This window comes from Macaca thibetana, chromosome X, assembly GCF_024542745.1.
Source record: "Macaca thibetana thibetana isolate TM-01 chromosome X, ASM2454274v1, whole genome shotgun sequence".
In the NCBI taxonomy this organism is placed as follows: domain Eukaryota; kingdom Metazoa; phylum Chordata; class Mammalia; order Primates; family Cercopithecidae; genus Macaca; species Macaca thibetana.
This window is the reverse complement of record NC_065598.1, coordinates 110,804,905-110,820,984: the sequence shown is the minus strand read 5'-3', so window position 1 is coordinate 110,820,984 and position 16,080 is coordinate 110,804,905. Positions and strand designations below refer to the sequence as shown.

The window sequence follows — 16,080 nt, the reverse complement described above, 5'->3', positions numbered from 1 at the left end:
TTCTCTCTCTCCTGCAGCTTCACTGCAGTACAATTTACACACCATAAAATTCACCCATTTAAAATGTACAGTTCAATGACTTTTTAGTAAATTTGGTTGTGTAACTATCACTGTACTTTTGGTTTTTAAACATTTTCATTATCCCAATAAGATCATTCATGCCCATGTACAGTTAATCCACTTTCCTACCTCCAGACCCAGGCAACCACTCATCTACTTTTGTCTCTTCGTATTTGCCTATTGTGGACATTTTCTGTCAATGGAGTCATATAATCTATGTCGCTTTGTGTCTCACTGATTTTACTTAGCATACTGTTTTTGAGGTTCATCTACATTATAGCAATTATCAATATTTCATTCCTTTTTGACACTGAATAATATTTCATCATATGACTATACCACATTTTGTTTATCCATTCATTTGCTGATGAATGCTTGGTTGCTTCCATCTTTTGGCTATTATGAGTAGTGTTGCTTTGAACATTTATGTAAAAGTTTTTGTTTGGATACCTGTTTTTAATCCTTTTGGGTGTATACCTAGGAATGGAATTGCAAGGTCATATGGTAATTCTATGTTTAACTTTTTGAGGAACTGCCAAACTGTTTTTCATAGTGACTACATCATTTTACATTTCTACCAACAGAGTATGAGGATTCCAATTTCTGCTCATTCTTACTAACACTGTTTCTTTTTTATTATAGCCATCCTGGTGGGTGTGACAGGCTTGGTTCTTGCTATACAAAAGGAATTTAGAAATCTCTGACTCCAAGACTGCTGTTTTCCTGAGAAGTTCTCAGGGAATTAAACACTTAATTTGATAATAAAATCCCAGTTAGGACTACTTGTTTTCTATATGGTGTTGTCCATTCATTGAGGTACTGAAACCTGCTAATTTACTGGCAGTGGTAATGGAGGGTGTCCTAAGGCAAAATGATTTAAGAAGAATGAAAATGGTTGAATGTTTAAAAATATTATTCATGATATATTTGCTTTTGGATATGGATTGGGGAGAGGGAAAGACCAAAATTGAATATGACTCATAAAGCAATTTGGGAACATGAATGGGAAAAGATATCAAAGGTTATTTGGCCAAATAGTGATTGTGGGAGTTGATGCCAACTGCATTAAGGAAAAAAGATGACCATCTGAAGGCAGCAAAAATATGCCCAATTAGAATTGGCCTAGAAGAACACTAAAATGAAGGTCATTTAACAAAGACCTCTGGAAAAAAAAAAAGGGACGAAAAAGTTAAGTCAGCAGGATTGCTAGGAAGTAAGCACTAGAGCAAAGGTGCTGTGTAATCAAATAAGCGACAGACTTTTCTGAACCTGGTCAGATAGTAGCTAAGATCAATTTCTCAAAATACAGAACATTTGTTCTAGATATAGGAAGGGCAAGTAAGGTCTTATTAGAACAGAGAGAAATTTAAATTAAAACCACTGAAAAGATCAGGGAAAATGAAGCCTTACTGCTGTCTAAGATAGTGATTTGACCTATGGAAGCCAAAGCTCCTGAGTTCTCAAGAGACACACCTTCAAAAGATGATCCCAAAGCTTAGATCTAAGCCACTACATTTTTGAGGAAGCTACCTATCTAGGGAGACCAGCAGCACAGTATATAGTAAGCTTCTGGCTCAGGCACAGTTTTAAATCCTAGCTCTACCATTTACTAGCTATATTACCTTAGGCATTGCATTCATTCTTCCTGAGCCTCAGCAACCTCATTTGCAAAACATATATAATAATATTTACCCCACAGGGTTGTTAAGTGATTAAATTATGTAGCATCTGTAAAGCTTGCAGCATATGGCAGGCACTCAGTATATGATACCTCTTATTATTATTACTATTATTGGCTGTAACAACAATGCTTTTAAAAGGGAGATGAGAGATGTTAGTAACTGGATACCACTGGCATTACTGAATTTGGATTTTATACAGTTAACAGCTAATTTATACTCAATACAGACAAAACTAGCAGGGGCCTCATCTAGAAGATAACTAGCAGGACTTGGGCTTGAGATATCACAGAAAACGTTCATGGAAGGCAGTAGAAAGAATATTCATTATGGGTGAATTTTAAAAAGCTGTTTGATCTTCAGCAAATCATGACTTTCTCTTTGAGCCATGGTTGTGTTACTGGAAAAAAGGTGGCCTCAATTCAGACCCCAAGGGGGAGGTTCTTGGATCTCATGCAGGAATGAATTCAAGGCAAGTCACAGAGTACAGTGAGAAGATATAGCTTATTGAAAGTGACTCCATTACAGAGTAGGGTGTCCTCAAAAAGCAAGGAGAATATGCCACCTTTAAGTTTTTCATATATAGGGTCCTTGTCTATGCAAAGGCTAAATTAAGCTGTACTTATGTGTGAGTGAGCAGACAGGATAACAAAATTTATTATTCTATTGATTTAAAAAAACTATCCTTGATGTTTTACTGTGTATGTACATCAAAACATCTTGAAAACATATTGTTTTGGGTATTGGGACAACTGAACTTTCTGTTGTTGTAGGAGTTTGTCCTTGTAGGCCTTACCAAACTTTTTTATTTAGCTGTAAACATCTTAGGACCGTGGGGGGTGACCAGCAAGGAATGTGCCTTGATAGTCTCGAGATGGAGTCTTTTGGTTATTTATTTATTTATTTATTTATTCATTCATTCATTCATTCATTCACTCTGAGACAGAGTCTCACTGTGTCACTTAGGCTGAAGTGCAGTGGCGCGATCTTGGCTTACTGCAACCTCCGCCTCCTGGGTTCAAGCGATTCTCCTGCCTCAGCCTCCCGAGTAGCTGGGATTACAGGCACCCACCAACACGTCTGGCTAATTTTTGTATTTTTAGTAGAGATGGGGTTTTACCATGTTGACCAGGCTGGTCTTGAACTCCTGACCTCAAGTGATCCACCCGCCTCGGCCTCCCAAAGTGCTGGGATTTACAGGCGTGAGCCACTGTGCCCAGCCGGAGTTGGTTTTAAAATGATGTCACTCTGGCTTTCCTAGGCTTCTGTTTCCCTAATAGTGGGTATATAAAAGTTATCCTGCAATTGCTTGTGGACAGTGCAAAGTGCCCACAAGCAAAGGTGTGGGGCAGGGCGCCATATAGGACACTCCTTGCTGTCTCTAACACATCCTAAGCCTGTTTCCACCTCAGGACTTGTTCACCTCTTATTCTCTCCACCTGAAACTCTCTTCCCTAAGGTAACACATGAATTGCTCCCTCACTTCCTTCAGGCCTTTCCTCAAATGTCGCCATCTCAGTGATGTTTTCCCTGACCATCCTACTTAAGGGAACCCCTAGCACACCGTACTTCCCTTTCTTGCTTATTTCCTCCATATCACTTTTCTTCATCTAACATACTGTCTAATGTCAGCTCCACAAGGGCAGGATTTTTCTCTTTATGTCCACTGCTGTATCCTCCCTGCTCAAAACAGTGCCTGGCACAGTGTGGTGCTCAAAAAATATTTCTTGAAAGAATAAATGATTTTATTCCATTTCAATGCTGTCACATGCCCAGGATCAATGGTTTTAAAATTAGAACAAAGGAGATGGGGAAAGGAAATGAATGTGAAAAGAAGTGTGAGGCAAAGCCTACCACAGAGCTCCTTCCTTGATATGTTGCCTGCAGACCCCCTGATGAGGTTTATAGATCAGTGGAAATATAAAAAGGAACAGTTGATTTCCAGTCACAAGAGGCTGATCAAGGAAGTCTGGTCCAAGTATGGTCCACCTTTTGAGGTGATGTCTCCTCTGGTTTACTCTCAAAGTAAAAGTAGCAGATTGGCAGCCAAAAGGATACAAATGCACTAGGGATGCATTTGTAAAGACACTAGGGATAACTAAACCACTGACCCTGAATGAAAGCACCGTCAAAGTTGGGAAGTAAATAATTTGTATAGACACTAGGGATGGCCAGGTGTGGTGGTTCATGCCTGTAATCCCAGCACTTTGGGAGGCTGAGGCAGGCGGATTACCCAAGGTCAAGAGTTTGAGATCAGCCTGGCCAACATGGTGAAACGCTGTCTCTACTAAAAATACAAAAATTAGCCAGGGTGGTGGCAGGCGCCTTTAATCCCAGCTACTTGGGAGGCTGAGGCAGGAGAATCGCTTGAACCCAGGAGGCGGAGGTTGCAGTGAGCCGAGATCGTGCCATTGCACTCCAGCCTGGGGGACAAGAGCGAGACTTCGTCTAAAAAAAAAAAAGACACCAGGGATGACTTGACTGCTGACGACCTCCCGTGTATCTCTCACAGTCATGCCTTAAGTTCTGTAGACTTGGCATCCCACACAGAAGGAAATCTCTACCAGGTTTGAGAGTTAAGAACTTTGGTTTCCTGTATTTTACACCCACCTCCCTCCCCCTTATTCAGCATCCAGAGACAACTCGTTTTACTACAGAAGGCAATAATTTCCCTATTCAGAATGTCATGTCACCAAGGCTCATGTTCTGTGCTGGGGCCTTGAAATTCTTGCTGTGTCAGCCTAAGAGTAGTCTCTATTTTTCTGTGCCTGAACTACAGGACCTAGTTTCCATTTTGGTCCTCACTGAGGCCTGCTCTCGTCAGGTCTGGCCATGGCCAACCACACCAGTCACAGGTGGTGTGTAATATCACATTGGCAGAGCATCAGAAGAAAGGCAGCACAGTCTCACAATACATGAAGAGTAGGCTTAAGAAGCAGGAGCCAAAATTGATGTAATGGAAGATAAAACTATCAACATGGTGATCCAATTGAGAAGTGTCATTATGCGAGATGAAAAGGTGAAAGAAGAGCCAGCAGAGTTCTTGGCTTTTGTTTGCAGGAGAAGATGATACTAAACAAAATTGATTCATAGAAATATAGACATCATAAAATGAAAGGACCATCTGGATGTTTGGGGAGCGTGTCAATAGGAAATTATAGGACTGATCTCGAATATCCTAGTGCCAGTTCTCAATTCATTGTGTCTTCATTTACAGCATTAGGCCTTCCAGTGGGGACCTCTGGCATGGCCCTTAGGAATTAGTCAGAATGCAGGATGCCACAAAAGAAGGGAAAGCTGAATATGACCAATACAGAATTATTGTATACTTTTGAGTTTCAGTGCTTTAAGTTTAAGAAAGTGGGAGATAGTTAATGGGGTTAGCTTCCAGCCCACCCACCAGTCCCTGTAGCAACAAAAGCTCATTAAGTGTCACACAAGATCCTTCTCAGCCAATGTTATGAAAGAGGAAAAAAAAAACAAAACAAAAACAGCAAGCCAATGCACATAAAGAAAGTTTATAAGGGTCTTATTAAAATAGAGTGAAGGTATGAGTGTAAAGAACCAAAAAAAAGAAAAAAATCATAATTTAAGTGATGAAAAATGGTGGACACGTGAATAGGTGACTCATATCTTAGAGATGTGGTAGATTAAGTAGTGAAAGGATAACGGAAGAGTACTGGAGAGTACTGACTTAACTAGGAATTTATACACACTGCCTATGGGCTTATTATTGAGTTTATTTCTGGGGAATTTACAAATATAAGTTTTTATAATAAAGGAAAAGATGTCCTTTCCTATAGTCATAGTTTTAAGCAGTGAACCAGGAACCAGAGACATGGTTTTAAATCACTGATTCCGATGAAAGCAGTGTCAAAATTGGGAGGTAAATCTGGTTAGGTTAAGATTCTTTTTGGTTTTCTCTATATTTTCTTATGAGTATGTGGTGCTGAAAGGGACATGGCGGGCAATGGAAGCAGGAGGGCTGGCTTTCTTAGACACCCTGTCCCTGGGATTAATTTCATATGCAAAAAAAAATTCCAAATCAAACAGTTACATGGAATGTACTGAAATGCAGAGAAAACTGTTAATCAGCAATAAAAAATAATGAAAGTAATTTTTAGAAACAACATTGTTTTCAACAACAGTATGGTGTGAGGGAAGAACATTGCCTGGGAATCTAAGCCAGTTCTATTCTGAGGTCTGTCACTGCCACGCACAGCAGAGGACCAACATACAACGCCCCTCCTGAGCCTAAATGGCCATGACAAGATCAAAATAAAGGGAAACCTGTATTCCCACAGAATCCAGAGATGGGAGCCATCCAAATGACAAAGACTTTGCATGATTCCAGCACCAATATCCTACTTGTTGCCTAGTGATATTACGAGTGAAGTATCCCTATTCCCACTTTATTAGGAATCTTACACTGTTGATTTTCCCTCTTCCCTGAATCTTCCATTTTCCCTTGTTTTTTGGCTCATTTCCATTTCCATTTAAAGTGACTCTAGATTCTCTCATCTTAATAAACGCTGACAGGATCCCAAATGCCTCTTCCATATCACTGCAATGTTCAGCATGAAAGAAAGATGGTGCAGATATAAGATAAATCTAAGATAAATGAGATTAAGTAAAAACCTTGTAGTACTAAATCTGAATGTGCAAGTAAAGTTCCTATTATCCAAACTGAAGAACTGAAGAAAGGAAAGACTTCCTGTTCCTTCATTATAGTCCCAAGCTCCAAGCAGTGACCAAAGAACCACTGGTATGATTTTGTTTTATATATATATATATTTGACATAGGCTCATGCTCTGTCACCCAGGCTGGAGTCCAGTGGTGCAATCATGGCCCACTGAAGCCTCTACTTCCCAGACTCAAGCAATCCTCCTACGTCAGCCTCCTGAGTAGCTGGGACTACAGGCGTGTGCCACCATGTTTGGCTAATTTTTCTTTTTCTTTTTTCTTTTTTTTTTTTTTTCACAATGTGGGCTGGGCTAATCTTGAACTCCTGGGCTCAAGAGATCCACCTACCTCAGCCTCCAGAGCTGGGGCTATAGGTATGAGGCACCATACCTGGCCAGTATGGTTTTAAGCCAGTGAAAGTAGCATCTATGTTGGAAGGTGGAGCTGGTTAGATTTGCACGATTCTTAGTTTCCTCTGTATTTTCCTATGTTTCTTTTGTGATTCAAGGTACATTTTCTTTGACTGTGATTAAGGATTGTGTGGTTCATGGGAATATAAAGTAATGAGACCCGTTTTCCCGTAAGACAGATACATTCACTGAGGAGTTTATATGCTTTGCTCTGAGATAATATTTGTACAACAAAAAACCTGAAGTGGTCCCCAAAGTGTCAATATTTTAGTCTGTGCCAAATAAGATAGCTGAATAAACATAACTGAAGTAACCAAATACTGCCAATTTTATAGCAGCATACAGGCATGTCCTGATTGTGGAGAATAACAGGTATATTCTGTTATTTACTGTTATTAAACGCTAATAACTGCAAACCTACTCTTTTACTTGGAAATCAAAAGTATGTGTCTATGTCTAGATATTTGAGTTTAGAATTATCTCCCAGTTAGGTCTTTAATAATGATCACTCTAAATCCTTATGTCATGCTATCTCCATCCTCAAGTGTAACTAAATCACAGGCACATTTTTCATAATTAACCACATTTGAAAATCCTGATGCAGAGCAGATAACATATATTCCTATTGACAAAATATCAGGTACAATATAGATCAGAAATATACATTCCCAGATTTTATCCCAGAAAATACATGAACTCAAGATGGAGAGCTACCACTTCAGGATTTTTTTTTTTCTAATTGTCTTTGCAAAGATTGTATGATGTATGATGAAAAGTTGAAATGTAGTGTAATCTACATTATAATGTATAGTTTCCTCTTTAAGAAGCAGTTTATACATTGGCAACTGGGGATAGCTATCATAAGTTAGAGTTCAGTATGTGTGAAAGAGAATTAGAAAAAAATACTAAACTTATGTGACTGAATCACTTCCACAAAAATTTGGAACAGCCTTGATTAAACAAGAATGAACCAAAACTATAAAAAGTGAACTCAGAGACTTGAAAGTGGAGATTTGTAAAGGCCAGAACTAAATAATTATTATTGTGTCTTGATGCAGTCGCTAAGAATTTTATTGTGTATAATTTTTACTTCAGTGTTGAACAGTCATTGTGATAGGAAGAACTTCAGTTCTCAACACTTTTGCTTCATCAAGGATGAAATAAAACAGAGTTTGTGCTATCTTGGTTTTTGGTTATAATAAAACTATTCAAACAGTTTTTATATGTTTATTATTTTCCATCTATTTTTCTGCATGCTCCTCTGTTCATATGATACTGCCTCAGTCAGGCTCGGTGAAATCAGTGAACTGGCCAGGTCAACAAGGCCTAGAACTGGACCAAACACAGGAGGATAATTCAGGAAGGTAGAGAGGAACATCAGGAAGATGAGGTAGTAAATTACAGGAACTCAGCCACAGACATTAAAGTTAACATACAACACTCCCATCTCTAGGACTCTGATTTTGGACGAGTCATGGCGAGACTCTAGTTCTGTAGAAACTGAATGTCAAGCAGAAACTCGTACATAAAAGAAAGAATATCTGTGGGAACTGGAGTGCAACTCAAGCGGATTTATTAATAGCAACCAGATCAGAGTGCTATTACCAGAACAAAGTGCAGAAATAGTGCAGGGCCATCAAACAGGTTGACTTTTATAGAGAATGGATGATAGGTAGAGTTTCTTATGTTTTCACTGCCTGTGACCTGATTTTTACCAGAACTTGGAGCAAGGCTAATCCTACCAATAGGATTACGTGGCCCTGATTACAGTGTTGGAGGCCTGCTAGGCAGAATTAGGCAGATCATTGTTCACTAAATAAATTATAGTTTAAGTTTAGTACAGGAGTTGCAAACTATGACCTACTGCTTGTTTTTGTATGGCCCATGAGCTAAGAATGATTTGTACATGTTTAAGTTGCTAAAAAAATAAAAATGAATAATATTTTGTGACATGTGAAAATTTTATGAAATTCAATTTCAAGGTCCATAAATAAAGACTTATTGGAACACAGCCATGCGTATCTGTTTTCATATTGAATATGGCTACGTTCATGCTATAATGGCAGAGGTGAGTACTTGTGACCAACACCCTATGGTCTGGAGAGCCTTAAATATGTACTGTCCAGACCTGTACAGAAAAAGTTTGCCTAACTTGGTTTAGTGTATAAAGTCGGTGGATATACAGAAATTTCATAGCACTATATTTAGGGCCTGATCATGTTTAATTCTTTAAGAAGTTGCATACAACTCAGGGTAGAAATAAAAACCATAGCAATTGATGAGTATGATGTTTTGTGACTAAGAATTGACAAAGAGAAGAATTAAGTGAAACAAAGTATAATAGGTAGCCTTTCCTAGCCCTGCTCTGACAAAGGCTAGGACTATTCTGCCTCCTACATCAAGTGGGCCAAATCCTGCCTACAACCAGCAGGATACTAGGCATTCTCTCCTGATGGTGGGCATGATAAAATAGACATGATCCCCCAGGCACCTTTATCTCTGTTGTGTGTTCACTGAACTGCCGCCTCTTCTCTGACCACCCATCCCCCTCTAGTGTTGGGTTACCCTCTGTGATTGACTTTTTGCCTTAGTTTTCTTATTAGGGTTCTCATTCCCACTTTGAGGCTAGAACTAATCCTCATTTCCAGCCTGATTGACTAGGACCCTGATTCTCTAAGAAATCCTTCCTACTCCCATTGCCCCTGGGAGCTGGATCCTGTTTTGTATAGCTTCCTCCTTTAGCTGGCACTTTGCTGTAATCCAAATAGACCATCTGGGATCAGTTCTTGGCAGCAAATGTTTGGTTCTACTGCTTTCCCTTACCCAACTCCAGGACTTGATCATCCTTTGAATAAAGCCCATTTGTCTCATCCTTTGAACTTTGATTTGACATGCCAAATGCAACCTTTTTTTCTTTTTTTAAATGTTGTGACAGGGTCTTGATCTGTCACCCAGGTTGGAGTGCAGTGGTGTGATTTCAGCTCACTGCAGCCTCAACTTCCTGGGCTCAAGCAATCCTCCCACCTCAGCCTCCCAAGTATCTGGGAGTACAGTCATGTGGCACAACGCCCAGACAATTTTTAAATTTTTTATAGAGGTGGGATCTCGCTATGTTGTACTGGCTGGTCTCAAACTCCTGGCCTTAAACATTCCTCCTGCCTTAGCCTCCCAAAGTGCTGGGATTACAGGTGTAAGCCACTGCACCTGGCCCCAAACACAATCTTGAAGGTACATTCCTACAACCAAGTTAGTCCATGAAATTTCAATCCAGCCTTTTCTAAGATTCTGTCCTACTCCTTTCCTCTTCTTCCTTTTGCTGAGGTCCCAGCATGCATCATGGTCTACTATACATTTATTATACTAACCAACAGATCATAGACAATTAGAGCTGGAAGGAATCTTACAAGTTATAGATGAGAAGACCAATTTAGAAGTCCACAAAGGGGAATATACATATCAGTTCACTTTAACAAACAAGGAATAAGTAGACCCACATCCTCCAAGAAGTGCCTTGGAAATAAAAGTTAACTAGTTAACTGCCTTCAATGAGTCAATTTTGAATTTATTTATTTTTGACCCATCATAAAGAAAAGCCAAAAAACAAAAGCGGGATAAATCAAAATGACTGTAATAAGTCTGTCCAAAAAAGGAAAAGGAGAAAGAGAAGGAGGAAACCCATAATTTGAGGCTATATGTAAATAGAATTAGTTTTGCCAAGATGTCTCATTGTCTACCACTCCAATTCCCCTTTCCATTTCTGACAGTTGTCTCTTGGATTCTGTGTGACTACTTTAATGCCTAAATCTTTACAAGGAGAATCTCCAAATAAAATCTCAAATTATACTTGCTTGGTTACATTTGATTTAATGATCTGAACGGCACAAGTACTGGCCAACCAAAAAGGAAATCAGTTTATCATCAGCCCTGCCTCTATCTACAGAGGCAAAATGAAAGGAGCACTGCGGCACTTATGGCAATTTCGCAAGGGAATCAGATAAATATCCCTTGCTATCATGGGAAAACAGTGGTGGAGTTAGGGTGGGAGTGGGGATTTGTATAGAGTCTTCCCTGGCTAATTACTCAGAATTATTTCCCTGTAGAGGCAGTGTCCATCTTTTGCATGTGGCTGCTGAAGCGAATCACAGCATAGCAGGTCCAATCAGTTAAGCAATCTTAATGATCAATGCATTTTCCCTCTGCGTTCATTCTGCTGTGAACTAGATCGTGAAGATCGCTATATCAATTTAATCAACCATGCCTCAAGATTCAATGTAGCTATTGCATGTAGATTTTTAAAATGTTTGTTGCAACAACTCATGCCTCTCCCTGTCACTTATTAATATATTAAAAATTTAATAGCTCTCGACTGGCTAGAGTAGAATACATTTATATTATCCAGCACATAGTAAGCCTAATAAATATTTGTTGATAGCATTTAATGACTAACTCTACAAGTCATAATAGGATAATATAGACATTCATTTGGAAGTAGAGTATGCCTTAGATTAGGCCAGTGGTTCTTAACAGGAATGATTTTGCTACCTGCTACCAGGGGACATTTAGCAATGTCTGGAGACATTTTTGGTTGTCACAACTAAGAATGGCACTGTTTTCTGGCATTGATTGGGTAGAGGCCAGGGATGCTGCTATATATCCTAGAAAGCACTAAATGTACTAGACATCCCCTTTAAAAGAATTATCCTGTTCAAAATGTCAAGAGTCTGAGACTGAGAAATCCCAGATTAGGCAGATAATAGACACTGAGAAGTTTGACTTTTTAAAAGTAGATGAGGAGGAGTGAATGGGCAGAGCTCAGAGGAATTTAGGACAATAAAACTACTTATGGCAATACAATGGTAGATACATGTCATTGTACATTTGCCAAAATCCATAGAATGCACAGTACCAAGAGTGAACGCAAATGTACACTATGGGACTCTGGGTGGTCATGATGCCTCAATGTTGGTTCATTGATTTTAATGAATGTACCACTCTGGTGCCAGATGTTGACAGTTGGGGAGGCTGCGCATGTTGTAGTGGGCAGGAGGTATATGGGAACTTTGTACTTGCTGCTCACTTTTGCTGTGGACCTCAAACTGCTCTACAAATAAACCCCTGTTAAAAAAAGGAGATGAAGGTTCCCTTACATCAAATGTTTAAGAGTCAGTCTGTAAGAAGCAACAACCTCTCCTCTTCATCTCTGTCATCTGCTAGGTAGCTGTGAAGCAGAAACCAAGCACATGCCCAAGCAGTGTTTGCAGACCTGGAATCCATGGTCATTGACGAAGTTCGCTCTGGCACATACCATGAGCTCTTCCAATCTGAGCATCTCATTATGGGCAAGGAAGATGCTGCCAATAACTATGCCCGAGGGCACCATTGGCAAGGAGATCATTGATCTCATGTTGGGCCAAATTCATAAATTGGCCAACCTGTGCACAGGTCTTCGGGGCTTCTTGGTTTTCACAGCTTTGTCAGGGGAACTGGTTCTGGGTTCACCTCCTTGCTCATGGAATGTCTCTCTGTTGACTATGGTAAGAAATCCAAGCTGGAGTTCTCCATTTACCCAGCCCCTCAGGTTTCCACACCTGCGCCAGAGCCCTACAACTCCATTCTAACCACCCACATCACCCTGGAGCACTCTGGTTATGCTTTCATGATAGACAGTGAGGCCATTTATGGCATCTGTTATGGAAACCTTGATATTAAGCACCCAACCTACACTAACCTGAATAGATTCATAGGTCAAATTGTGTCCTCCGTCACTGCTTCCCTGAGATTTGATGGAACCCTAAATATTGATCTGACAGAACTGCAGACCCATCTGGTGTCCTATCCCTGCATCCACTTCTCTCTGGGCAGCTATGCCCTCTGATATGGTTTGGCTCTGTGTCCCCACCCAAATTTCATTTTGTAGCTACCATAATTCCTATGTGTTATGGGAAAGACCTGGTGGAAGATGATTAAATCATGGGGGTGGGTCTTTCCAGTGCTGTTCTCATGATAGTGAATAACTCTCACAAGATCTGATGGCTTTTAGAAACTGGAGTTTCTCTGCACAAGCTCTCTCTTTGCCTGCTGCCATCTGTGTAAGATATGACTTGTTCTTCCTTGCCTTCCACCATGATTGTGAGGCCCTCCCCAGCCATGTGGAGCTGTAAGTCCAATAAACCTCTTGCTTTTGTAAATTGCCCAGCCTTGGGTATGTATGTCTTTATCAGCAGTATGAAAACAAACTAATACACCCTCATCATCTCTACTGAGAAAGCCTACCATAGACAGCTTTCTGTAGCAGAGATTACCAATGCTTTCTTTGAGCAAGCCAACCAGGCGGTGAAACATGACCCTTCCTATGGTAAATACATGGCTTGCTGCCTGTTGTACCATAATGATGTGGTTCCAAAAGATGTCAGTGCTGCCATTGCCACCATCAAGATTGAGTGTACCATCTAGTCTGTGGATTGGTGCCCCACTGGCTTCAAGGTGGCATTAATTACTAGCCTCCCACTGTGGTGCCTGGCAAAGACCTGACTGAGATAGAGAGCTATGTGCATGTTGGGCAACAACACAGCCATTGCTGAGGCCTGGGCTCACTTGGACCACAAGTTTGACCTGATGTATTCCAAACATGTCTTTGTTCACTGGTAAGTGGGTAAGGAAATGGAGGAAGGAGAGTTTTCTGAGGCCCGTGAGGACAAGGCTGCCCTTGAGATGGATTATGAGGATGTTGGTGTGGAGTCTGTTGAAAAAGAGGGTGAAGAAGAAGAATACTAGAGTTAACACAGCAGAGGCAGGAGAATCGCTTGAACCTTGGAGGCGGAGGTTGCAGTGATTCGAGATTGCGCCCTTGTACTCCAGCCTGGGGCAACAAGAGCAAAACTCCGTCTCAAAAAATAAAAAACAAAAAACAAAAAAACAAAAACCAAAAAAGAAACCAGCACAGATGCTGCTTTCACAGGGAAGCTTATTCTGTTTTAAACATTGAAAAATTGTGGTCTGAAGAGTTAATTTGTATGCAGCAGTGTATGCTCTCATATACAATTACTGACTTAGGCTTTAAAACATGTATGCTGTATTACAGAGTGAAGCTGTTCATTTCTGTGATGGATTTTAAATAAAGTATTGCTTGTCTTTTTTAAAAAAAAGTATATGAAGTAGTTGGAGATAGAGTTTTGGTTTTCAAAAATTAGTTTGTCTTCATTCTAAAATATTTTGGAGAAAACTGAAGACATGTTGAAATATTTACCTTATGTTTCAAAATGGCATATGTCATGTGACATATTTTCTTTAACTTTTCTTTCCATGTAGTTTTTTTTAAAGTCATTTTCATTAACCACCTTAATTACAACCAATTTCAAATTGCACTTGTGGTACTCTCAACATGTATGATTGTCCCACTTCTAAGCAGGTTTAAGGAGACCCTGCTTGCAATTTTCGTCCTTTACTAGTAGCAAGGGAGAGCTGAAAAGGAGCTTTCAATAGGCTGTGTTTTACAATGTATGTAGAGCAATGACAAATTCACTTAAATCAAGTATCAGGTTCTAAAAATATCTGTGATGCAGGGAGGGAAAGAAATAGTTCTGGTAAAAGATACTTCAGTCTGCTGCCTGCTAAATATACTGGGAACAATACTGTGTACTATCTGCCATAGCCAAAATTCCATTCACAAAGTGAAGAGTAGCATGACCTACAAAAGTCATTTCCAATAGACCAGTAATAGCCTCAAGGATATGAAAAACTTCAAACAATCTTATTTTCAGCATACACTTTTTGAATTAGTGAATGATGTTTAATAATAAACATTTTTAACATTCGCTAGTGTTTTTCCTATTTTTTCTTTTGTCAGCCTTCTGTAGTTAAACATAAGGTACTGTGACAACAAAGTGCCAAGATTATAAACCCACGAAAATGCAGAAAATTCGCCAAACTCTTTAAGAGTAATAGTGCATATCTCAAGCTTTATGTCTAACCTATTAAAATGATGAGGAAATAGTTTATCCAAGAATCAACATTATTTACCACATAGCATTTAGACCTGTAAGCTATTATCATAGCCCATATATCATTGTGACTTTTATGAAAAGATAAGATTTTTAGCTTTTCATTTTGCCAAGTTCAAATCCCTAACCTAATATTTCATTTCCAGGTATTTTTTTCAGTACCTAGAACTATAGTCTATTGTCACAGATATACTTTATGAATAAGTAAAGCTTTACTTCCTCCACTGAACTCCTCAAGGCCAGGAGCCATGTTTTATTCATCCAATATCATGATGTTTACCTAGTGTACTTCCCTGGCACCACAGGAGGTGACCAATAAATATATATTGAGTTTTATTGACTACATGAATATTAGCTACTTTTAATTGTTGATATGTGAAAAATGAGATTTCAGGTAGTTACACTAAATACACCTTATTCTTCGTTTCACTTAAATTTCATGTTTAGTTTAGATTTTCAGGAAACAAGAAAATAAACAATTTTCTCAAATATAAGTAAAAGTTCCTAACCTATGCTCTGCAGATTTTTTTATTTGAAAAAAAAGTTTGATGAAGGGTAGAGATAACCTAAGATTTTTACCATATTAATTATTAGATAGCTAGCAGCACAGTAACTTCATCAATGTGAAGCCTATGCAGGATCTGTAAACTCATGCTATATTACCCAATACTTCTCTAACTTAGTACTACATGATTATCAAGATTATCCCATTCACCTATCTAATGTCAATCCAGTTTCTTCAGTTATTTCTGATAAGACCACCAAGGTCAGCTGGAATTGCCATTCTCGTGTCTCAGCCTCCAGGTAGATGGGATTACAGGTGCCCGCCACTATGCCTGGCCAATGTTTTGTATTTTTAGTAGAGATGGGGTTTCACCATGTTGGCCAGGCTAGTCTTGAACTTCTGGCTTCAAGTGATCCGCCCACCTCAGCCTCCCAAAGTGCTGGGATTACAGGCATGAGCCACCACACCCAGCCAAGAGCTTTAATTTCTAAAGTGATGTAGGGAAAATACATTTTCCTTTACTGAGCTAGAATGTGGCATATGTTTACAATTCCATGCCTTTTAGGGAGTTAATACCACAGTCTGATGTACAATTTAAAACCTCAATGACAGCTGAGCAAAAGCCACTCAAGACAGAGAATCATAAGTTCTAACTTCACTCACATTTCCAACTTACTGTATGATACAGAATCTTATTTTTCTTTCCTTAGCTGTGGAAGGAGGAAAACCCTGAACTAGTTTT

General features: G+C 39.4%; 1 pseudogene; it reads left to right on the top strand.

Annotated features, from left to right (window-relative positions):
• The first annotated feature begins 3,634 nt into the window (after positions 1–3,634).
• On the top strand, positions 3,635–13,607 carry LOC126945875 (tubulin alpha-8 chain-like; annotated as a pseudogene).
• The last annotated feature ends 2,473 nt before the right edge of the window (positions 13,608–16,080 follow it).